This window comes from Stenella coeruleoalba (genome assembly GCF_951394435.1).
Source record: "Stenella coeruleoalba genome assembly, chromosome: 16".
Classification (NCBI taxonomy): domain Eukaryota; kingdom Metazoa; phylum Chordata; class Mammalia; order Artiodactyla; family Delphinidae; genus Stenella; species Stenella coeruleoalba.
The window spans coordinates 56,303,395-56,327,676 of record NC_137162.1 but is presented as its reverse complement, the minus strand read 5'-3'; the positions used below and the strand labels follow the sequence as shown (position 1 = coordinate 56,327,676).

The window sequence follows — 24,282 nt, the reverse complement described above, 5'->3', positions numbered from 1 at the left end:
CACCTCCATCCCCCAACACATACCTAACTACACTCATTTGTTTCCAGAGTCAGTTCATGATGGTACAGATGAGCTCACCTCTGATATTGTTTGTCTCCAGCCTCTGAAGTACTATGTATTCCTGCATTTAAACAGTAGATTCAAAATAAGCAATGAGAGCACAATGGTTGGAAGGATGACAGGACTAGAGTTACTTCATGCTAAGTGACCACTTATTTGATTTAAAATTAAAAGCTGAAACAGTACAAACCTAATAGTAATAGTTTTATTACAGGTCAGGAGAGATTTTAATTCATACGTGAAATATTTTACAGATTTTGTGAAAACCTTTTAAATTGGCATCTATTCTTTTAAAATTGTCAATTGTTTTTAAACTAATGAACACATTAGGAAAATAATGATTATTATGAATTATTATGTGATTTCAACTGAAAATAATTTCATCATTTAGAAGAGAGAGGTGTTAAAAAGAAATCTGCTCCGGACATTTGATACACTAGGTCCAGCACTGGTGCTGGAGGTTCAGATAAGGAGGCTCCTGACACCTATAGGCTTGACAGAGCCCAGTGCATTTGAAGAGCTCAGGATAGTGGGAATCTAGGATAGCTGTTAGGAGGAACAAGAGCTGAGTTTGATGAGGCCAACAGGGACCAGGTAAGGAAGGCCAGAGGCTTAGAAGGTTTTGAACAGGGAGAGAAATGGTTAAATTTGTGCATTGCAAAGTCTGTTGACAAGAAGTATGACATAGGCAGCAGCCTGTTTTTTTATGTCACTTCATTTCTTTTTAACTTAAAAAATGTTAACTTATTTTAACTTAACTTCAGGCTTACAGAAAAGTTGCAAAAAGACTTTTCAAATATCCTTTGCCCAGAATCCCCAACAATTATATCTTAGCAGGATTGATACAATACTGTAAATACACTACTATTATCTAATCTATAGACCTTATTTGAATATCACCAATTTCCCACTAATACCCTTTCTTTTGGTCTAGGATTCAACACTGCATTTAGTTATTATGCTTTTACTTAGTATCTCCTCGAATTTGGGACAGTTCCTCAATCTTGCTTGGTTTTTCATGACCTCAGCACTTTTGTGAAGCACTGGCCATTTATTTTGTAGCCTAATCCTCAGTGGGAGTTTGTCTGCTGTCTCTACATGATTACATTCTGATTTAATTTTTCAACAGAAATACTGAAAATTTGATATTATGTCCTTCTCTAGACACATATCAGGAAACACTTGTTGATTTGTGATATTACTGATAATGTTAAGATCACTTTGTTAAGGGGACATATGCTAGGTTTCTTCAATGTGCTTATTATTTTTTCCATTTGTCATTAAGAAGTATATTGTGTGGAGATATTTTGAGACCATATAAATATCCTGTTTCTCATCATTCTTCCACCCACAAATTTTAGCATCCACTAATCATTTTTGCCTGAAACAATTTTTGCCATGATGTTTCTCAAATGATGATTTTCTATTTCCACAATTTCTTCTATATGCCTTAGTTGGAATTATGCTGTAATGAAAAGCTCTCTTATTTATTCATTTATATCAGCATATAAATGTACATCTATATAAGTATCAGTATATATGAGTATAAAGCCATGAATGCTTATTTTAATCTATGGCTTATAATTGATTACTGTCATTATTTATTTTGTTCCTTAAAATTTCCCAGACTTGGCCATTGGAAGTCTCTTTATGTTGACTTCTGAGTCTTTGTAACATGTCCCCAATGTTTTTTTCTTGCTCAAGGTAACTAGAAAAAACAGAATTTGGATATATCAGGTCTCTTTTTTCTATTATTGACATTAGATCATCTGATACTGTCTTGCAGCTCTAGGCTGCTCTGTTCTGTGTCTCCCCACTTCCATTCTTTTTTCTCCTTGTGTTTCAGTTTGGGTAATTTCTCATAACCTATCTTCCAGTTCACTGATTCTTTCCTCAGCTGTGTCAATCTACTGATGAACCCATCCTGAGCGCTATTCATATCTGTTACCACATATTTTTATTTCTAGGATTCACCTATGGGTTTTTCTTATATCTTCAAAAATTACCTACCTGTTTATGAATGCTGTTTGTTTATGAATGCTGTTTACCATGTTTACTGGTGCCTTTAGCATGTTAATCATATTTATGTTTAATTCCCTGTCTGATGTTTTCAACATCTGGTTTACCCTTGAACATGATTCTGCTGATCGCTTTGTCTCTTGGCAGTGGGTACATTTTCTTGCTTTTTAGCATCTTGTCATTTTTGATTGAATGGCAGACATTGTGTATAGATCAGTTGTGGTTGAGGTAAATAGTATTTTTGCCTAGAAACAGGCATATTTCTTCTGTTGGGCCATTAGTACAGGGGTTTAGTCAGTCTAGTTAGGACTTGAACTGAGTTTGGGTTTTATTGTTACCTATAATGTACTCTATCTTTAAATTCTTTAGCATTACTTTGTGTTCAGGTTGTTGGCTCTGGCATGGGTAGCACTTCTCAGTGCCCCTGTTCCACCTTCAACTGTCAGCCTTCCCCATGCACCTGTGCCACAGAGTGGTTTCTCTCCATGCTTTTAGCCATTCCGTACTTTAGTAACTTCTGTTTTTGCTCTGTGTTAATTTCCTTCCTTGTGCTTTCTTTTAGTTTATTTTCTTGTACTTCTTTGTATTTTTGTTGAGCTGAATATTTAAGTTTTCTACTTTGATTGTTTCATTTTTATTTATAAGAGTATTTATGGCTATGCAGTTTCTGACAGTCATTGCTTATAGATTCTGATTATCGGTGTTTTCATACCATTAATATTTTTAAATTCTGTATTTTCAATGTGTACTTTACATGAGGTTGTTTTCAATTACAAGTGAAAGGGCATTTTGGATTTTTTATTTTCTTAATGATAGCTAAGTGTTCATTGGTTTTTTTGCATAGTGATCAGACAGTATTAGTTATATTTCTGTTTTATCAAACTTATTACTAGTTTCTTTGTAACATAATATGGGATCAATTTTATGATGACTCACAAGTAGTTTAGAAGAAGGTATATTCTCTGTTAACAGTGTGAGATGTATGTGTGTGTGTGTGTGTGTGTGTGTGTGTGTGTGTGTATATCCTTGAAGCTCAAGGATTTTTCTTTTATCTTTGAAGTATAATAGTTTTATATCATTATCTCAGTGTTGATCATCCATGGTTAATTTCCCAATAATGTTATGGGCCCTTTCAATATGTAGATTCAAGTTTTTTGTTTGTTTGTTTCCGGAAATAGTACTGAATTACAGTTTTAAATATTAGATATGCTCAATTATTTTAGTTTTCTTGTTCTGGGCCTCCAATTATATGTATGTTATTTCTTCTTTGCCTGTTTTCCATTACTAACAGTTTTTCTCTGTCCTTCCTCCTTCTTTCTTTACCTCATTTCTGTTATCTTGGCTATTTCCTACCTTTATTCAATACTGTTTATTAAATTTTCATTTGAATCTACTTTCCCCTGAGAATCTTACAATTTACTCTTAATTTCTGAAATAATTTTGCTTGTTTTTATCCTTTTATTTTATTGAACCAAGGAAATCCTTTCATTTCTTTTGCTTTTTATATATTTTTGTTTTTGCTTTTGAATTCCTGATTCAAGGTGATTTTTCATATTTCCAATGTCTTGCTCATGTATATTTAATTACCTTTGCAATGTTGTCTTGCAAGTTATTTCTACTTCATGATTACTTTTTTTTTTTTTGTGGTACGCGGGCCTCTCACTGTTGTGGCCTCTCCCATTGCGGAGCACAGCCTCCGGACGCGCAGGCTCAGCGGCCACAGCTCATGGGCCCAGCTGCTCCGCGGCATGTGGGATCTTACCGGACCGGGGCACCAACCCATGTCCCCTGCATCGGCAGGCGGACTCGCAACCACTGCGCCACCAGGGAAGCCCCATGATTACTTTTTGAGGGAGAATTTACATCATCTAAAATATGTTGAGTCTTGCTTTCTAATTCTTATTATAATTTTGAATAACTCTTGTTTTCCATTGAATTTTTTTAAAGATTTGATGATATTTAGATTTCTAATTCAATGCTGCCCTCTTCTGCCAATTCTAAAGTCCAGTTCTTTAGTTGCGGAGGGAGAGGGAGAGAGAGGGAGGGAGGGAGGGAGGGAGGGAGGGAGATGTGGGGAAGATGTTCCATGTCCTCTATTTTTTTGTGGGTTTTTTTTTTGCTTGTTCTCTTGCAGAACCCTAAAATATTCCAATTTGTTTCTTTTATCCTTTACTATTTAATTGTCAAGGGGGTCGTTTCCCTTTCTTTTGGCCTGTTCCTCTCTCTGAAGCCATGCCTTTCAAAAACTGCTGTTTCAAATCATGTGTACTTTTAAGCACCTTTCTTGTCATCAATAATCAGATTTGTCAATAGACTTTTTTTTTTAGTATTTTCACACTTAAGGTGAACTTTCTCTTTCTGGCTGTGGTTTTGAGAAATTTTTGTCCACCTTTAGCTTCCATCTTCTCATTTTCTTGTAGTTTTTTCCAAACTTGTTCATCGTAAACAGTTTTTGTTAGGAGCACGAGTGACAGATCACTGGTATTTGATAATTGTTATTTCCCCAGTTATTTTGAAGTTTGGTAATTCTCTGTGTTCTAGTTATGCTGAGATTGTGGGGTTTGCTAGTTTTATTTGTTCTTCTTATTTTTCTCTCTTATTTTTACAGGATATATGCAAAATGTAGACCTAGGTAGCTGCTATTGTTTTCAACTCCCCAGAACTTCTCAATGTATCATTGTAGAACAACACTCCAATTTTAAAATCAAAGATTAAAAAAATATTTTAAGCTGTATAGGTAGTATACCCAAAATCATGCAGTTCATCAGTAACAGAAAATGAGAACAATAGAGTGTAGCAGTGAGAGTCCAAATGATAGGATAGGATACATGTGGTTTTAAATACAGGTTTCTACTGTGTGACCATGCATGACTTATTTAACTACTCTAACCCTTCCATATCTTCATCCAACAAATAGAGATTATAGTACTTACCTCACTGTTCTCTAATGAAAATTAAATTAGATACACTTTTAAAAGTCTGTACTACATCCTCTAATATGATATGTCTCCACAAGTATAAATGGAAGCCCCTCTTTGAAAAAAAAAAAGTTCTCTTTACAACTTTTCCCCAGAGTTTTATAATATCCTATTGCCTGTCTAGCCAGAAAGAACTTTGACCAATGCAGTCTTAGCTTACTCCAAGAAAAAGTTAAGTTCATCCTAGCATGCGAGTATTAAATGTGACCCCAGTATTTTCCACACATCAAAAGTAATGTCCCAGAATCAGAAGGGAACATGAGAGTCTAATCTCCCATAGCATTCCTAAACCCCTCCACAGGGTCCTCAGCAATTGGCTATTCATCTCATCTTGTGCGTCTCCAGTTGTAAACAAAATATCACTGTTTCCTAAGCAGCCTATTTTTCATTTGTTTTGTTGTTGTATCTGTGGTTACACAGATGTCTTTTTAATTTGTTTGTTTGTTTACTGGATATCTCCCTCCCTTAAACTTCCATCCCCTGGACCCAGTCTTCTCATGTAAAAGTCACTATAATAATTCTTCTTCCCAGTGCTCTGAGGGCCTCAGAAATAGGTCTGGCTCACAGATGTTGTGAAACCAAGTTCTCCCTTAAGCCTTTCTTCCCAGGCTATGGAGCCTTCATTGTTTTTGGTGACTGATTCTTCTCTATTTGTAGAAATAACTAGACTTCTGCATGATTGTCCCTAAGGTGAGTTGTAGGACGTTTTTCCCTATTTACTAATTGTACCAGACCCCTGTCAGAAATGGTCATTTTGGATCTTTTCTAGATCCCAGCCCTTCCATACAGGAGGACATCTGTGGCGGTGATTTCTGCCACAGATGCTGAAGTACATTACCTAGTTATTGGATAGAAACACGTGCCCAGCAGGGCTCAAGACAAGTAATGAAAGCTATCGTTTCTGATTTTCTCTGATGCTTTCTCTTATTCAGACTTTTTATTGGGGGGTGGGGGGTGGGTGGATAGATTCTCTCACTCTTACTCTCCCCATTCCTGGCAGCATTTTATTGTATATGATTGAGTAGGTCAGTAATATAAACTGATAAGTTGCATAGAAACATGACGCAAATATAAAGACAGATTTCATCAAACACGTTTAGAATGGCCCCAAGTTTTAAAAGTAGTTATAAATAGACTTGCCATGGAACCTCAATTTAGCAGCAAACATGACAACAAAATAGAACACTCTAAAAACTTGTTACCTGTATATCTACCTTACCCACCATACCTATTACAATGCCCTGATTTCAAATAAATATCTTTCACCACTTTAGGTCACAGGTCATAAAATTTTCACTTAGTCAACACAATCACCAAACCCATAAAGCATGTGACATTCCTATTTCCCCAGCTCAGTCATTATCATCCACAAAATTGTAATATTATTAGTAGCTGTGGTAATAATGATGATAGATAGCTTTTATTGAGTACTGTGTCCACTGGGCCAAACACTTTGTATTTGTTGTTTAATTTAATCATCATAAAAATCCTTTAAGTATTCCACAGGCAATGCCTTTTCCTAAGTGTACTATAAAATATCTCTTTCTCTTCACCAAACTTCTTGAAAGAGTCTCTACTTCATGACTTGCCTTTGCAGCCCATTAGCATGTGGCTCCTGCCCTCACCACTCTATTGAGACTCATCACCAGTAATCACCTTGTTGACCAATGCACAGGCTTGTCTTTATTTCCTATCTAGGTGGACCTTTCCTGAAGCCTTTGACATTGTTGACCACTCACTTTTTCATGCAGTTTTATAAGTGTTGTTATCTTCATTTTATAGATGAAGTTGAAGCTTCCATGGGTTGAATAACTTGCCCAAAGTTACACAGCTAGTAAGTCAAAGATTCAAGTTTGACAAATCTAGAGTTCAAGTTCTTTACCCTATTAGGCAATCCCGTATCCCCAAACTCAAACTTCATAGTTCCTTAACCAACTCTACTCCAAAGATAGTCACTTCCACTCCACCTGGGTAAGTCATCTCTGTGGCTATACTTTGTGGACTTGAGATTACAAGATCATAAACTAAAATCATGACTTACTAATCATAGCCATCCCCATGTAACCATGTCTTCTTCTTTTCTTCCTCCTCCTTCTCTTCTCCTCCTCCTCTCCCTCTCCCCCCTCAATCCTTCTCTCCCTGGTCACATTGCTGCATTCTCCATCTCAACCTCAGCACCAGACAGAGAATCACTTAGCTACCCTATTTCTGAATAGTTGCCCTCTGTTGAAAAAGGGAATTATTTCGGGAACATCTTCAGTGCTCTTTATTCTTGTATTCCCATCCATTCCCTTTGCCTCTTTCCCTAAGTCCAGCACTCCACTTCTGTCCCTTCATTCTCAACATATGGAACCTTTTACTTCTTTCATAGAAGCCACAAACGTATGAAACAGTATGGTTTCCTCCCTTCTTCCTCCCAACTTATTTTTACTCATAATCTTCCCACATCTACACCTCAAAGTTAGTTGCACATTAGAATCATACGAGAAAATTTTAAATTCTCAATACCCAGCTGGAACTCTAGACAAAATAAATCAGCATCTCTTGGGGGTGGGACAGGCATTGGTAATATTTAAGGCTCCTCAGTTGATTCCAATGAACAGTGAAGTTCAAGTGGACCACTGCTCTAATCTCAAATATTCCTAGAGCAACTTCCCAAACCTACCTGATCCCCAGGTCCCTCTGGTGGAAACACTAATTTAGGAAGTCTGTATTGGGGCCCAGGAATATAGTTTAACAAGTATCCCACAGGTAATTCTTGTTTGCAGGTTAATTTAGGAAACATTGTCCCAGATTTTCTGTATCTCCTCTCTAATATTTTCACACTCTATCAGCTTTTCTTCTGACCTCAGATATCTAAGTATGCCTCATTCTTAAATGTCTTTTCTCTGCTGTATATTTTTCTAAAGTTACTACCATACCTCTCATCTTTTTTTATCATCAAAACTCTTGACAGTGGCTCCCATTGAGTCCCCACCAAGGATAATCTGTCTCTTATCCATACTACTCTTCTTACCCAGGGTTGCCAACAATTAGCCCAAACTTTTCGGTTCTGTTTGGGTTTTTAACTAAATTCATTTTCCTGTAACTTTTGCTGTTAACCACCCCTCCCTTCCCCTCCCCTCCAGAAACATTATTCTCTCTTGATTTTCCTCCTACTTCTCTGACCAGTCTTTCTCTGTCTCTTTCCCTGTTCTCCCTGTAAGTACTTAAGTGCTTTTCATAGAATTCTACTTTTCTCCCTCTTCTCCCCAGACACATTTGGCAGGTGGGGGGGGGGTGTTCTTATCCATTTCCATGGCTTCAAGAAGAGCTACATACTGACAAGTTTCAAATTATATCTTCAATTCTAAACTCTGTGTCATTATATTCAACAAGCTACCAGTTAGCATGTAGGTGTTTCTAATTCATCATACCCCAAAGTAAACTCAGTATCACTCTGCCTACATCATCTTTCATCTTCACTACCTCTGTTAACATCACCCTGCTTTGAATTGCCCAGCTAGAATTCTTGAAATTCTGGTGTTATTGATTGTATGTGAGTCTATATGAGCCCATGTATTATTAAATCTCCCCACACCTCACCAAAGCAAGGAATCATCTCCTGCTCACCTTAGTTCTGAACAATTTGTCCCAACCATATTTCCAGCTCTACATCCTGACCTGCACCAACTCTCATGAGCTTCTCTTACCTCAGCAATCCAATACCTCACTCTTACCTTTGGATCATCTTCCATACTTGGCTTTTAAAAGCTGTTTCCATGGTGACATTCTTGGCTATGCTCTTAGACTACATTTCTCCCTAGGCTGTGCTGCCTTAGTTGGCCCTGTGCAAATTCTCCTCAAGGTCCTACACTCCTCCAAAGCCAACCTTCTTGGAACAGATACTGGGGTAACCCTTCAGCCATACCTGCCCTATCCCTAAGAGGAGACGCTTGATAAATTGTATTTATTAAACATTTCTCATATTTTTGTCCTTCTCTCTATTCCCTGACCAATCCTAATCCAGGATTTTATTCTTTTTGCCTGGAATTATTATAATAGTCTCTGTGTAGACTTCCCTTGTGTCCACACAGCCATCTGATTGCATTATTCCCCTGCTTAGTCATTAATTGCTCTCTATTGCCTATAGATGAAAAAATCTGAATTCCTAAGCTTGCCATACAGATCCCTTCATCTTTTTCCCAGGTACCTTTCCAGTCTTTTCTACAACTACTTTGTCCCCCAAAGTCTTCTTCCCCTCTCATTTTACTTGTCTTGTTTGCTTCCTGCCCCTGCCCCCCATCTCCCTCCCTCCCTCCCTCCCTCCCTCCCTCTCTCTCTCTCTCTCTCTCTCTCTCTCTCTCTCACACACACACACACACACACACACACTAAACTTTGGCCACACTAAATCTGCAATGCCCTTACGCACCTAGAGTTTCTTAAATGTATAGCCCTAATGTCTCCTGTTTTCTATCATTTTCTCTGACCTCTTTTGCCCTAGGAAGAATGTATCACTTTCATTTCTGTTATTTAAACTACAGCACCTAATGTACAATATTATATTTATGCACTCAGCGGTCTTCTTCATTACACTGCACGTTCTTCAAATGCAGGGACTATGTCTGTTCCATCTTTAACAGCTAGTCCTGTGCCTCAAGAATAGAAAGCATTCTACTACTATTAGCTGGTTAAATGGAAATGCTACAATCTTTTCGGTCAAGGGTCTGCAAACTGCAGCCAGCAGGCCAATATGGTCCAGCCTGTTATTGTATATAAAGCTTTTCTTGGAACACAGCCACCCCTACTCATTTACATATTGTTTATGACTCCTCTTATGCTGTAATAGTAGAGTTCAGTAGTTGCAACAGAAACAATAAGGTCCTTAAAGCCTCAAATATTTACTCTCTGGCCCTTTACAAAAAAAAAAAAAGCAAATGATGAGCCTTGTTTTGGGTTATTGAAGAGTATACTTAGCAAATGTTAAGTGTCATTTTATATATAAAATTTTCATCCTTGATATCACTGTTCTAATTTGTTCACACTAGATCCCATGACTTTAATGCATCAAGAATAAAATGTCCCAGTAAGTTAGAAAAAAATAATAATTTTTCTCCAAGAATCTCACACTGCTCATTTCCTTCCTCAGGAGTTCTCTTCTGCCATGAGGCCCTTCTCTTATTTTGCTGAACCATTGGATGGTTTGGGAAAAAATTGCTGTGGAATCATGGTCTTAGAAGATTTAAAATAAGGCAAAATGTTTCTCCAGGGAAATATATTAAAAGATCATAAGTCTAAAATAATCAACCAGAGCCACTGGGAAGAGTCGGCTTCCCGGCTGATGCAGAGGCATATTCAGTGAGTGCCTTGTGTCCTTACACGTTGCTTTGGCAGGGTGTTAATGGGATTACCCACGCTTCATTTGGAGGAGGCTTGGCTCAGCATACATATCTGGATGGTACCTAAATACCAAAGGAGAGCTTCCTCCATCATAAACATACCTGAGCCCTTGCACAGATGTTAAAACCTTGGGTGCCTTTGTTGTGGTCCTTAATTTTGTTAATCGCCCTAGGTACAGATTGGCTGCTCTTGTCAATTTAATTCAGCTTCAGACAAAGCAACAAGGTCACTATTTTTTCCCCTTCTTTCTCTCTCTCCCTCTCCCTCTCTCTCTTTGCCAGCGAACAGGATTGAGTCCTCATGTAGCTCTAATAGGCAGCATGGGGAATCGTTAGTCCACCTCAACGCCCTGACTGATGGGCACTTCACTTCAATCATCTGCCTGAGCAGTATGGCCCAGTACTATTGACACTGTGTCAGCTGCGAGAGAAAATGCCTTAATCGGCCTTGACACCCTCTGCATTGATTTGACAAGTTGCTGTAATGACCTTCTTGTTTCTCTGAAGGATTACTATTTACTCGGGAGGTGCTGCTGACTAAATGTACTTCATTGTCATGGAAACGCTGATGGTGGATGCTGCCTCCCCACCAGGCCTGGGTGGAGGGTGACATTGATAGGAGACTCTGAATATTTCAATGAACTGGTGTGTCCCAATAGTACTAATTCCAGCCCATTAATCAGACCTACTCTGAAGAGCCAACTGGAATTAGGGACCAGCCTTGTCAGGTCCCCTGTAAAAGACAGTTTGCTGTAAAACTCATTATTTTCCCAAAATTCATGTTGAGGTTTTCCTTGAAGTGAGAAGGCACTGTTCATTGTGGCCACCTCCTGAGTGCACCTGGAAATTATTATCATTTACATATTATTGAAGGAAGTTGCTTTCTCCTTCACAGACTCACCCTTGCATTAGAAGAAGGGATAAGAATGGAAGGAAAGAAAACACTTCGAACACCTACCATGTTACTGGCAATGTGTCAGCACTGTTACATTTATGAATAAGAATTGCTCTATAAATGGTAGGTTTTGTTATTATTTTATTTCACTGATTCTAAGACAATTTGCCCATCCTAACATTTCTGAAATCAGGCACCTCATAAATCAATCTCAGTGTACATTTGTTGTCAGCCAGATGGCACTTGAGACACAGTTGGGAGAAAACGTTCCATTGACATTTTCTAGTAAGAATGAAAAACAACAGCATCAAAGTGTCTTAGATTCAATATTGAAGATTTTTGCAGTGAGTTCTTTATACAATACTTCTTTGAATTCTTAGCAAATCTTGTGCAATTGCATGTTGCGTTTGGCTACAAGTAACAGAACCCTGTCTACAGAGGACTAACCACAAATGGATTTTTTTATCAAATAACAAGAAATCTAGAAGTAAGAGTTTGTTGGCATTGTCTCAGCAACTCAAGGATGTCAGAGCCAAGGTCTCAGCAATTCTTTGTCTTTTCCTCATGGGCCCAAGATAGCTGCTGAAGTTGAAGACATAACATCCTAATTGCAGATAGAAAGAAGGAATAAGACAAATAATATAGCTCTCAGCTGTATCAGCCTCCTTTAAAAGGATTCCTGTACATCACTTTTAACCATTTCCACTTATATCTCATCTACCACTTCTATCTGCAAGGAAGCCTTGGTCTTTTAAAAATCATGCATGTTGCCATCCCTCCCAAAACTGGGACTATGTCACTAAGGAAGGAGAGCAGGACATATATTGAATAGGCAACTCTGACGTATCCTATGAACAAGATATTAGTATATGCCCATTGTACAGATCGTGAAATTGAAGCTTAAAGAGGTTAAGTGATTGAAGCCTCACAACTGTGCCATGAAATAAATATTCTTATTCCGATACTACAGATAAAGGATAAGCCAAGTTTAGAGATGAGGGAACTTGCCCTGATCATCACGAGTCTGTCTTATCCTAGAACTTTGGCACCATGTACTACACCACAGGTCATTCTAGAGAAGGCTTAGATTCAATGGTAAGACAATTTGAAGATGGAAAGAGGAACTGGGCTAGGAAACACGGTTGAAAGGATGTTTTCCTTCTTCCAGTGATCCAGCCAGTGGTCATGAGCAGAATCCATTTTTTGGATGTGTGTGATTTGTTTCATGTTTGTTAAGTGAGCACAGAATGTCTGGCTGCTTTTCCAAGACTCTTGAATGGAGACCATCTGCCCATTTTTACTGCTTCTTTTAAGGCTTATTGGCCAGGCAGGTGTTTTATCTCTTGGGCTCTTGTTGACTCCTGACTTCCCTGGAAAGTCCTGAGCAATGTCATCTGTGATTTAAAGGAGGCTTAGGAGAGAGGAAGAAAAGAAGTTGACACCTGGGTGGAGGGTAAAGGATTGTAGAGTCTTGAGTGTGGTCAAATAAGGAGAGATGGCCATCTGAGGTGATCTGAGTCAAGGCACCTGGGTAGGTAAGTTGGAGAGGTGGTTTCTACTTCTAATTCCCCTTTTCTATGAAAGCTATTCTTCCCACCCCACCCCCCAACACATAAACATTACATGTGTTTCCGATGGGGCTGTTAATCATGGAATCCCACTTAGCCCCCTGCCCTAAGCTGGGCTCAAGTCTCCAGGCTAGACCCAAAGTGTAAACAAATCCAGGGATTAGTCCAATGACTGGCAATGTGAACCTAGTAGGGCCATTCAGAAATCTCACAGAGATTCTAAATCTTGACACTGAAAGAATGTCCCTATTCTTTTTGATGATGAGCTACTAGTATAAGGGTCTGGGGATGCTAACAACCATCTTTCTCACCACCTGGAAAGAACTTATCTGAGAATGATATAATCATACACTGGGGAGTGAACCCCGACATGTCGAGATAGCCAGAGCCCTGACAACATCATTTGAACACCTGCATCTAGCATCACTTAAAGTTATACATCTATGACCTATTTCAAACTAGGTTAAACAAAGCAACAGCAACAAAAGAACAACAGCAAAGAAATCCATTGGCTGGTGTAACTGGAAAGACTCTATCACTTTTGATAACAGTGATCCCGACTAATACTCAAGGAATGAGGCACCCTTCCAACAAAGCCAAGGCACAGCCAACTAAAAAGTTTCAAGGAACATAAACAAGGCAGTTATCCAAGACTGTTTGGAGCACAAGTAAGGAATGAGTTGAGAAGAAGGCCTCAAAACTGAGTTTGAGAACGTGGAAGATGAGATATAACTTTTCTTCACACAGTGAGTGTATATATTCAAGTATATATATGAATACATATACACACACACACCTATATTTGTATATACACATCTGCATATGCACACACATACACATATATACCCTGTAGTAACTCATGGGTGTATGTGTGCATGTGCAGATGTATCTATGTGTATACACTGTTATTTTTCAGATCTATTTAAGGGCTACTGTGATTGAATTTGTAGTGCTTATAGACAAATGTGGATTTTCTCCAAGGTCCTTTTTATCATTTTCTAAAGCAACAAATAAGAAAAAATCGTTCCTACCCCAGTCACGAAAAGGTCAGTGAATTTTTTGGTGTTTTGCTATGGTCTAGTGGCTAACTGAAAACTCTCCCCATCTCTTCCCCCAGAAAGAGCTTCAGAAAAACAAAAGCTGTTGCAGTGTCCCTAGTTCTTAAACCTCCTCCTCCAGACTCTTTCCTTTAATGGGTTTAAAAACTCAATAATAACTATGCATATTGGACCAGAATCAATTGTGTCATCCTTGTTTAAGTTTTCCACTATTTTTCTAACATCTTTATTGGAGTATAATTGCTTTACAGTGGTGTGTTAGTTTCTGCTGTATAACAGAAATGAATCAGCTACACATATACAAATATCCCCATATCCCCTCCTTCTTGCATCTCCCTCCCACCGTCCCTATCCCACCCCCCTAGGTGGTCACAGAGCACTGAGCTGATCTCCCTGTGCTATGCGGCTGCTTCCCACTAGCTATCTATTTTACATTTGGTAGTGTATATATGTCCATGCCACTCTCTCACTTTGTCCCAGCTTACCCTTCCCCCTCCCCATGTCCTCAAGTCCATTCTCTACATCTGCATCTTTTTCCTGTCCTGCCCCTACGTTTTTCAGAACCTTTTTTTTTCAGATCCCATATATATGTTAGCATACGGTATTGCTTTTTCTATTTCTGACTTATTTCACTCTGTATGACAGACTCTAGGTCCATCCAACTCACTACAAATAACTCAATTTCGTTTCTTTTTATGGCTGAGTAATATTCCATTATATATATATGTGCCACATCTTCTTTATCCATTCATCTGTCGATGGGCACTTAGGTTGCTTCCATGTCCTGGCTATTGTAAATAGAGCTGCAATGAACATCGTCATACATGATTCTTTTTGAATAATGGTTTTCTCAGGGTATGTGCCCAGTAGTGGGATTGTTGGGTCATATGGTAGTTCTATTTTTAGTTTCTTAAGGAACCTCCATACTATTCTGAATAGTGGCTGTACCAATTTACATTCCCACCAACAGTACACGAGGGTTCCCTTTTCTCCACACCCTCTCCAGCATTTATTGTTTGTAGATTTTTTGATGATGGCCATTCTGACCGGTGTGAGATGATATCTCATTGTAGTTTTGATTTGCATTTCTCTAATGATTAATGATGTTGAGCATCCTTTCACTGTAGTTTTGATTTGCATTTCTCTAATGATTAATGATGTTGAGCATCCTTTCATGTGTTTGTTGGCAATCTGTATATCTTCTTTAGAGATATGTCTATTTAGGTCTTCTGCCCATTTTTGGATTGGGTTGTTTGTTATATTGATACTGAGCTGCATGTGCTGCTTGTAAAATTTGGAGATTAATACTTTGTCAGTTGCTTCATTTGCAAATATTTTCTCCCATTCTGAGGGTTGTCTTTTGGTCTTGTTTATGGTTTCCTTTGCTGTGCAAAAGCTTTTAAGTTTCATTAGTTCCCATTTGTTTATTTTTGTTTTTAATTCCATTTCTCTAGGACATAGGTCCAAAAGGATCTTGCTGTGATTTATGTCATAGAGTGTTCTGCCTATGTTTTCCTCTAAGAGTTTGGTACTGTCTGACCTTACATTTAGGTCTTTAATCCATTTTGAGTTTATTTTTGTGTGTGGTGTCAGGGAGTGTTCTAATTTCATTCTTTTACATGTAGCTGTCCAGTTGTCCCAGCACCACTTCTTGACGAGGCTGTCTTTTCTCCATTGTATATTCTTGCCTCCTTTAGCACAAATAAGGTGACCATATGTGTGTGGGTTTATCTCTGGACTTTCTATCCTGTTCCATTGATCTATATTTCTGTTTTTTGTGCCAGTACCATACTGTCTTGATTACTGTAGCTCTGTACTACAGTGTGAAGTCAGGGAGCCTGATTCCTCCAGCTCCGTTTTTCTTTCTCAAGATTGCTTTGGCTATTTGGGGTCTTTTGTGTTTCCATACAGATTCTGAAATTTTTGGTTCTACTTCTGTGAATAATGCCAGTGGTAGTTTGATAGGGATCACATTGAATCTGTAGATTGCTTTGGGTAGCAGAGTCGTTTTCACAATGTTGATTCTTCCAATCCAAGAACATGGTATATCTCTCCATCTGTTTCTATCATCTTTCATTTCTTTCATCAGTGTCTTATAGTTTTCTGCATACAGGTCTTTTGTCTCCTTAGGTAGGTTTATTCCTCGGTATTTTATTCTTTTTATTGCAGTGGTAAATGGGAGTGTCTCCTTAATTTCTCTTTCAGATTTTTCATCATTAGTGTATAGGAATGCAAGAGATTTCTGTGCATTAATTTTGTATCCCGCTACTTTACCAAATTCATTGATTAGCTCTCGTAGTTTTCTGGTAGCTTCTTTAGGATTCTCTATGTATAGTATCATGTCATCTGACAGTGAGAGCTTTCCTTCTTCTTTTCTGATTTGGATTCTTTTATTTCTTTTACTTCTCTGATTGCCATGGGTAAAACTTCCAAAACTATGTTGAATAATAGTGGTGAGAGTGGACAAACTTGTCTTGTTCCCCTAGAGAACGGACTTGGGGTTGTGGGGAGGGGGAAGGGTGAGCTGTGACAGAGCGAGAGAGAGTCATGGGCATGTACACACTAACAAACGTAGTAAGGTAGATAGCTAGTGGGAAGCAACCGCATGGCACAGGGATATTGGCTCGGTGCTTTGTGACAGCCTGGAGGGGTGGGATGGGGAGGGTGGGAGGGAGGGAGACGCAAGAGGGAAGACATATGGGAACATATGTTTATGTATGACTGATTCACTTTGTTATAAAGCAGAAACTAACACACCATTGTAAAGCAATTATACCCCAATAAAGATGTTAAAAAAAAAAAAAAAAAAAAAAACTTGTCTTGTTCCTGATCTTAGAGGAAATGGTTTCAGTTTTTCACCATTGAGAACGATGTTGGCTGTGGGTTTGTCATATATGGCCTTTATTATGTAGAGGTAAGTTCCCTCTCTGCCTACTTTCTGGAGGGTTTTTATCATAAATGGGTGTTGAATTCTGTCAGAAGCTTTTTCTGCATCTATTGAGTTGATCATATGGTTTTTCTCCTTCAATTTGTTAATATGGTTTATCACATTGATTAATTTATGTATATTGAAGAACCCTTGCATTCCTGGGATAGACCCCACTTGATCATGGTGTATGATCCTTTTAATGTGCTGTTGGATTCTGTTTGCTAGTATTTTGTTGAGGATTTTTGCATCTATGTTCATCGCTGATACTGGCCTGTAGTTTTCTTTGTTTGTGACATCTTTGTCTGGTTTTGGTATCAGGGTGATGTTGGCCTCGTAGAATGAGTTTGGGAGTGTTCCTCCCTCTGCTATATTTTGGAAGAGTTTGAGAAGGATAGGTGTTAGCTCTTCTCTAAATGTTTGATAGAATTCGCCTGTGAAGCCATCTGGTGCTGGGCTTTTGTTTGTTGGAAGATTTTTAATCACAGTCTCAATTTCAGTGCTTGTGATTGGCCTGTTTATATTTTCTATTTCTTCCTGCTTCAGTCTAGGAAGATTGTGCTTTTCTAAGAATTTGTCCGTTTCTTCCAGGTGGTCCATTTTATTGGCATAGAATTGCTTGTAGCAATCTCTCATGATCCTTTGTATTTCTGAAGTCAGTTGTTACTTCTCCTTTTTCATTTCTAATTCTATTGATTTGAGTCTTCTCCCTTTTTTTCTTGATGAGTCTGGCTAATGGTTTATCAATTTTGTTTATCTTCTCAAAGAACCAGCTTTTAGTTTTATTGATCTTTGCTGTCGTTTCCTTCATTTCTTTTTCATTTCTTTCTGATCTGATCTTTATGATTTCTTTACTTCTGCTAACCATGGGGTTTTTTGTTCTTCTTTCTCTAATTGCTCTAGGTGTAAATTTAGGTAGTTTATTTGAGATGTTTCTTATTTCTTGAGGTGGGAATGTATTGCTATAGACGTCCCTCTTAGAACTGCTTTTGCTGCATTCCATAGGCTTTGGCTCATCGTGTTTTCCTTGTCATTTGTTTCTAGGTTTTTGTGATTTCCTCTTTGATTTCTTCAGTGACCTCTTGTTTAATTAGTAGTGTATTGTTTAGCCTCCATGTGTTTGTATTTTTTACAGATTTTTTTCCTGTAATTGATATCTAGTCTCATAGTGTTGTGGTCAGAAAATATACTTGATATGATTTCAGTTTTCTTAAATTTACCAAGGTTTGATTTGTGACACAAGACATCATCTATCCTGGAGAATGTTCCACGTGCACTTGAGAAGAAAATGTATTCTGTTGTTTTTGGATGGAATGTCCTATAAATATCAATTAAGTACATCTTGTTTAATGTATCATTTAAAACTGTGTTTCCTTATTTATTTTCATTTTGGGTGATCTGTCCATTGGTGAAAGTGGGGTGTAAAAATCCCCTACTATGATTGTGTGACTGTCGATTTCCCCTTTTATGGCTGTTAGCATTTGCCTTATGTATTGAGGTGCTCCTATGTTGGGTGCATAAATATTTACAATTTTCATATCTTCTTCTTGGATTGATCCCTTGATCATTATGTAGTGTCCTTCTTTGTCTCTTGTAATAGTCTTTATTTTAAAGTCTGTTTTGTCTGATAATGAGAATTGCTACTCCAGCTTTTTTTTTTTTTTGCTGTACACGGGCCTCTCACTGTTGTGGCCTCTCCCGTTGCGGAGCACAGGCTCCAGACGCACAGGCTCAGCGGCCATGGCTCACGGGCCCAGCCGCTCCACGGCATGTGGGATCTTCCTGGACCCACAGGAACCTGCACAGGAACCCGTGTCCCCTGCATCGTCAGCAGACTCTCAACCACTGCACCAGCAGGGAAGCCCCTCCAGCTTTCTTTTGATTTTCATTTGCATAGAATATCTTTTTCCATCCCCTCACTTTCAGTCTGTATGTGTCCCTCGGTCTGACGTGGGTCTCTTGTAGACAGCATATATACGGATCTTGTTTTTGTATCCATTCAGCCAGTCTGTGTCTTTTGGTGGGAGCATTTAATCCATTTACATTTAAGGTAGTTATCAATAGGTATGTTCCTCTTACCATTTTCTTAATTGTTTTGGGTTTGTTATTGTAGGTCTTTTCCTTCTCTTGTGTTTCCTGCCTAGAGAAGTTCCTCTAGCATATATTGTAAAGCTGGTTTGGTGGTGCTGAATTCTCTTAGCTTTTGCTTGTCTGTAAAGGTTTTAATTTCTCCATTGAATCTGAATGACATCCTTGCTAGGTAGAGTAATCTTGGTTGTAGGTTTTTCCCTTTCATCACTTTAAATATGTCTTGCCACTCCCCTCTGGCTTGCCGAGTTTCTGCTGAGAGGTCAGCTGTTAACCTTATGGGGATTCCCTTGCATGTTATTTCTCCTTGCTGCTTTTAATGTTTTTTCTTTGTATTTAATTTTTGATAGTTTGATTAATATGTGTCTTGGCATGTTTCTCCTTGGATTTATCCTGGATGGGACTCTCTGTGCTTCCTGGACTTGATTGCCTATTTCCTTTCCCATGTTAGGGAAGTTTTCAACTATAATCCTTCAAATATTTTCTCAGTCCCTTTCTTTTCTCTTCTTCCTCTGGGACCACTATAATTCGCATGTTGGTGTGCTTAATGTTGTCCCAGAGGTCTCTGAGACTGTCCTCAGTTCTTTTCATTCTTTTTTCTTTATTCTGCTCTGTGGTAGTTATTTCCATTATTTTATCTCCAGGTCACTTATCCGTTCTTCTGCCTCAGTTATTCTGCTATGGATTCCTTCTAGAGCATTTTTAATTTCACTTACTGTGTTGTTCATCCTTGTTTGTTTGCTCTTTAGTTCTTCTAGGTTCTTGTTAAATGTTTCTTGTATTTTCTCCCCTCTATTTCCAAGATTTTGGATCATCTTTACTACGATTACTCTGAATTCTTTTTCATATAGACTGCCTATTTCCTCTTCATTTGTTTGGTCTGGTGGGTTTTTACCTTGCTCCTTCATCTGCTGTGTTTCTCTGTCTTATTTTGCTTAACCTACTGTGTTTGGGATCTCCTTTTCACAGGCTGCAGTTTCGTATTTCCCATTGTTTTTGGTCTCTGCCCCCAGTGGGTGAGGTTAATTCAGTGGGTTGTGTAGACTTCCTGGTGGAGGGGACTGGTGCCTGTGTTCTGGTGGATGATGCTGGATGTTATCTTTCTGGTGGGCAGGACCGCTTCCAGTGGTGTGTTTGAGGTGTCTCTGACCTTATTATGATTTTAGGCAGCCTCTCTGCCAGTAGGTGGGGTGGTGTTCCTGTCTTACTAGTTGTTTGGCCTGGGGCATCCAGGAGTGGAGCTTGCTGGTCATTGAGTGGAGCTGAGTCTTAGCATTGAGTTGGAGATCTCTGGGAGAGCTTTCGCTGTTTGATATTACGTGGAGCCAGAGGTCTCTGGTAGACCAATGTCCTGAACTTGCCTCTCCCACCTCAGAGGCAGAGGCCTGACACCTGGCCAGAGCACCAAGACCCTGTCAGCCACATGGCTCAGAAGAAAAGGGAGGAAAAAAGAAAGAAACAAAATAAATAAAATAAAGTTATTAAAATAAAATTTTTTTTTAATTATTATAAATTAAAAAAAAAGTAATTCAAAAATAGAAAAAAAGAAAGAAGAGAGCAACCAAACCAAAAGAACAAATCCACGGGGCTTCCCTGGTGGCACAGTGTTTGAGAGTCCACCTGCCGATGCAGGGGACATGGGTTCGTGCCCCAGTCTGGGAAGATCCCACATGCCGCGGAGTGGCTGGGCCCATGAGCCATGGCCGCTGAGCCTGTGTGTCCAGAGCCTGTGTTCCGCAACGGGAAAGGCCACAGCAGTGAGAGGCCCACGTACCGCAAAGAAAAACAAAAAACAAAACAAACAAAAACAAATCCACCAATGATAACCAGCGCTAAATGTATACTAAAAAAAAAAAAAATACGGACAGACAGAACCCTAGGACAAATGGTAAAAGCAAAGCTACACAGACAGAATCACTCAAAGAAGCATACACATACACACTCACAAAAAGAGAAAAAGGAAAAAAATATATATGTATATGTTTTTTTTAAAAAAACAAAAACAATCAAGTCAATAAACAAATCTACCAATGATAATAAACTGTAAATACTAAACTAAGATAAACATAACACCAAAAACAAATTAGATGCAGAAAGCAAACCCCAAGTATACAGTTGTTCCCAAAGTCCACCTCCTCAATTTGGGATGATTCGTTGTGTATTCAGGTATTCCACAGATGCAGGGTACATCAAGTTGATTGTGGAGATTTAATCCACTGCTCCTGAGGCTGCCTGGAGAGATTTCCCTTTCTCTTCTTTGTTCTCACAGCTCCCGGGGTTCAGCTTTGGATGTGGAACCGCCTCTTCATGTAGGTCGCTGAGGGCGTCTGTTCTTCGCTCAGACAGGACGGGGTCAAAGGAGCCGCTGATGCGGGGGCTCTGGCTCACTCAGGCTGGGGGGAGGGAGTGGCACGGAGTGCGGGGCGAGCCTGCAGCAGCAGAGGCCGGCGTGACGTTGCACCAGCCTGAGGGGCGCTGTGCATTCTCCCGGAAGAGTTGTCCCTGAATCACGGGACCCTGGCAGTGGCGGGCTGCACAGCCTCCCGGGACAGCATCCCGGAAAGGGAGGTGTGGATCGTGACCTGTGCTCACACACAGGCTTCTTGGTGGCGGCAGCAGCAGCCTTAGCGTCTCATGCCCGTCTCTGGGGTCTGTGCTGATAGCCGCGGCTCACGCCCATTTCTGGAGCTCATTTAGGTGGTGCTCTGAATCTCGTCTCCTCGTGCACCCTGAAACAATGGTCTCTTGCCTCTTAGGCAGGTCCAGACTTTTTCCTGGACTCCCTCCCGGCTAGCTGTGGCACACTAGCCCCCTTCAGGCTGTGTTCACGCAGCCAACCCCAGTCCTCTCCCTGGGATTTGACCTCTGAAGCCTGAGCCTCGTCTCCCAGCTCCCACCTGTGTCCCAGCAGGTGAGCAGACAAGCCTCTCGGGCTGGTGAGTGCTGGTCGGCACGGATCCTCTGTGCGGGAATCTCTCCGCTTTGCCCTCCGCGCCCCCGTTGCTGTGCTCTCCTCCGTGGCTCTGAAGCTTCTCCCTTCTGCCACCCGCAGTCTCCGCTCGCGAAGGGGCTTCCTAGTGTGTGGAAACTTTTCCTTCTTCACAGCTCCCTCCCAGAGGTGCAGGTCCCGTCCCTATTCTTTGTCTCTGCTTTTTTCTTTTTTCTTTTGCCCTACCCAGGTACGTGGGGAGTTTCTTGCCTTTTGGGATGTGTGAGGTCTTCTGCCAGCGTTCAGTAGGTGTTCTGTAGGAGTTGTTCCACATGTAGATGTATTTCTGATGTATTTGTGGGGAGGAGGGTGATCTCCATGTCTCACTCCTCCACCATATTGAAGGTCTCCTCAAGTTTTTCACTATTAACATCGTGTATTTATAAATATTTTCATGGGAGGATGCATGCATATTTCATATGCCATGCTGGCTGTGCCTTCTATACAGGTTGTCAGGAGGCAAAATACAGGCACACATGAAATGTTCCACTAGATCATATGCAAGTCAGTTAAAAACACTGAGATGACAGACTAACAGTAATTCACTGTAAAATTGCTAATAGACTGTACATTGTCTGTTATGCCCATGTTGTGTTGCCACTGAGTCAAATTAAAGGATGAAGAAAGTTAGATGTATGTGTCACTTTACATTGAAGCCTGCTTCAATATGCTATCGAGCATAATAAAAGAATACCTATATACCATCTTCTGTTGGCCTGGTAATGTATTAAGCTAAGGTAAATGGGGCAGCCATCTGAAGCAGGAACTAGTGATGGCCAGAGCAGCAGTTAACAAGCTGGGGACCTGACCTGTATCAGGTTTTGAGAGACAGAGAAAACATTAACAGCCCTGTTGATCAAGATCTGATGAGGGTTTTTTTGGTTTTGTTTTTATTTATTTATTTATTTATGGCTGTGTTGGGTCTTCGTTTCTGTGCATGGGCTTTCTCCAGTTGCGGCGAGCGGGGACCACTCTTCATTGCGGTGCGCGGGGCTCTCACCATTGTGACCTCTCCCGCTGCGGAGCACAAGCTCCAGACGCGCAGGCTCAGCAGTTGTGGCTCATGGGCCTAGTTGCTCCACGGTATGTGGGATCCTCCCAGACCAGGGCCCGAATCCGTGTCCCCTGCATTGGCAGGCAGACTCTCAACCACTGCGCCACAAAGGAAGCCCTGATGAGGGTTTTTTAAAAAAAGTTCATTGGGTCTTGCTAACCCCACACCTAAAAGAAAGAGTCACTTTTTGTATTAGCAGTGGTTGCAGTGGTTGCAGTGATTGGGAGGATTGGACCTCCCTATCCATACCTCTCCTCATGCCACCACCCCACCTATGACATCTCAGGATAACTACCAGATGCCTTAAGGTACTCAATGAAGTGTACCTCTTGGCAGAAGGAAAATAAAATTCAAACTGTGAATTATGTTTCAGAGCTTAAATGATGTGGGTTTGTTTTTTGTTGTTGTTGTATTTTTTTTTTTTGGTGTTTTGGATTTTTGTTTTGTTTTTGTTTCTATCTTGAAAGATTTGTCCTACTCCATCATTCCAGGCTAGAATGCTGTCTCATTCAGAGAGCAGGGTAATACCATCATGCCTCTGCTGGGCCACAACCAAGCCCACTCCTTCCTCAGCAGACTCTTAGGCCACGAGCCTGGTAAAAAGGAGTTTGCATTCAGTGCCCCAGCGCTGTCCTACCTGTTTCCTTTTCTGTCCCTCTCTCTCCCATTCCATTCTGAGTGGTCTCCACTCCTCTCTTTTTCTTCATGCTGCATTTTTACTTATTTGTAATGAGCACCCACTGAGGTACCCAACCTCCCATTCTACCCCTGAGATAAACCCCCTAAAATTTTGTTAGGAGATTGGGGCCATACGACAATTCTGGAGAGAATGTATATATCTGCCTATATGAGCCCCGAGGCAGCTGTGACATGGACTGAAATGAACTGGTCAGTGAGTATCAGATTGATTGTGTGTACATCAAAGTGACCCTGACACAGTTGTGTATGCATGTCTGTCACAGTCTGGGGAGCATGAAGAGCAGTGACATCTATGCAGGTGAAGACATTTAACAGGGGCCAGATCGACCCTCTGCTCCCTCAACCCCAGTCATGGATAAGTAGATATCCTGATAAACCCTTCTCTACAACTGTATTCGGGAGGATTTGATAGCAATAGATTACCTTTCCTGCATACACATGTGCATGTTATTAGGAGTCCCGTGGTGATTGGATAGATTAATAAGAGTGCTACAATAGTGGGATTTGGAAGCTCTTTAGCAGCCATTGGGACCTTCCAGTTCCTCTCAAAACCATCTGCAGAAGCAG

General features: G+C 40.0%; 1 protein-coding gene across 1 annotated transcript in view; it reads left to right on the top strand.

The window, feature by feature from the left end:
- Nucleotides 1-24,282, top strand: part of LRMDA (leucine rich melanocyte differentiation associated) — a 1,307,794-nt gene that overhangs the window by 1,242,907 nt on the left and 40,605 nt on the right. The gene's annotated exons all lie outside the window — the stretch shown is intronic.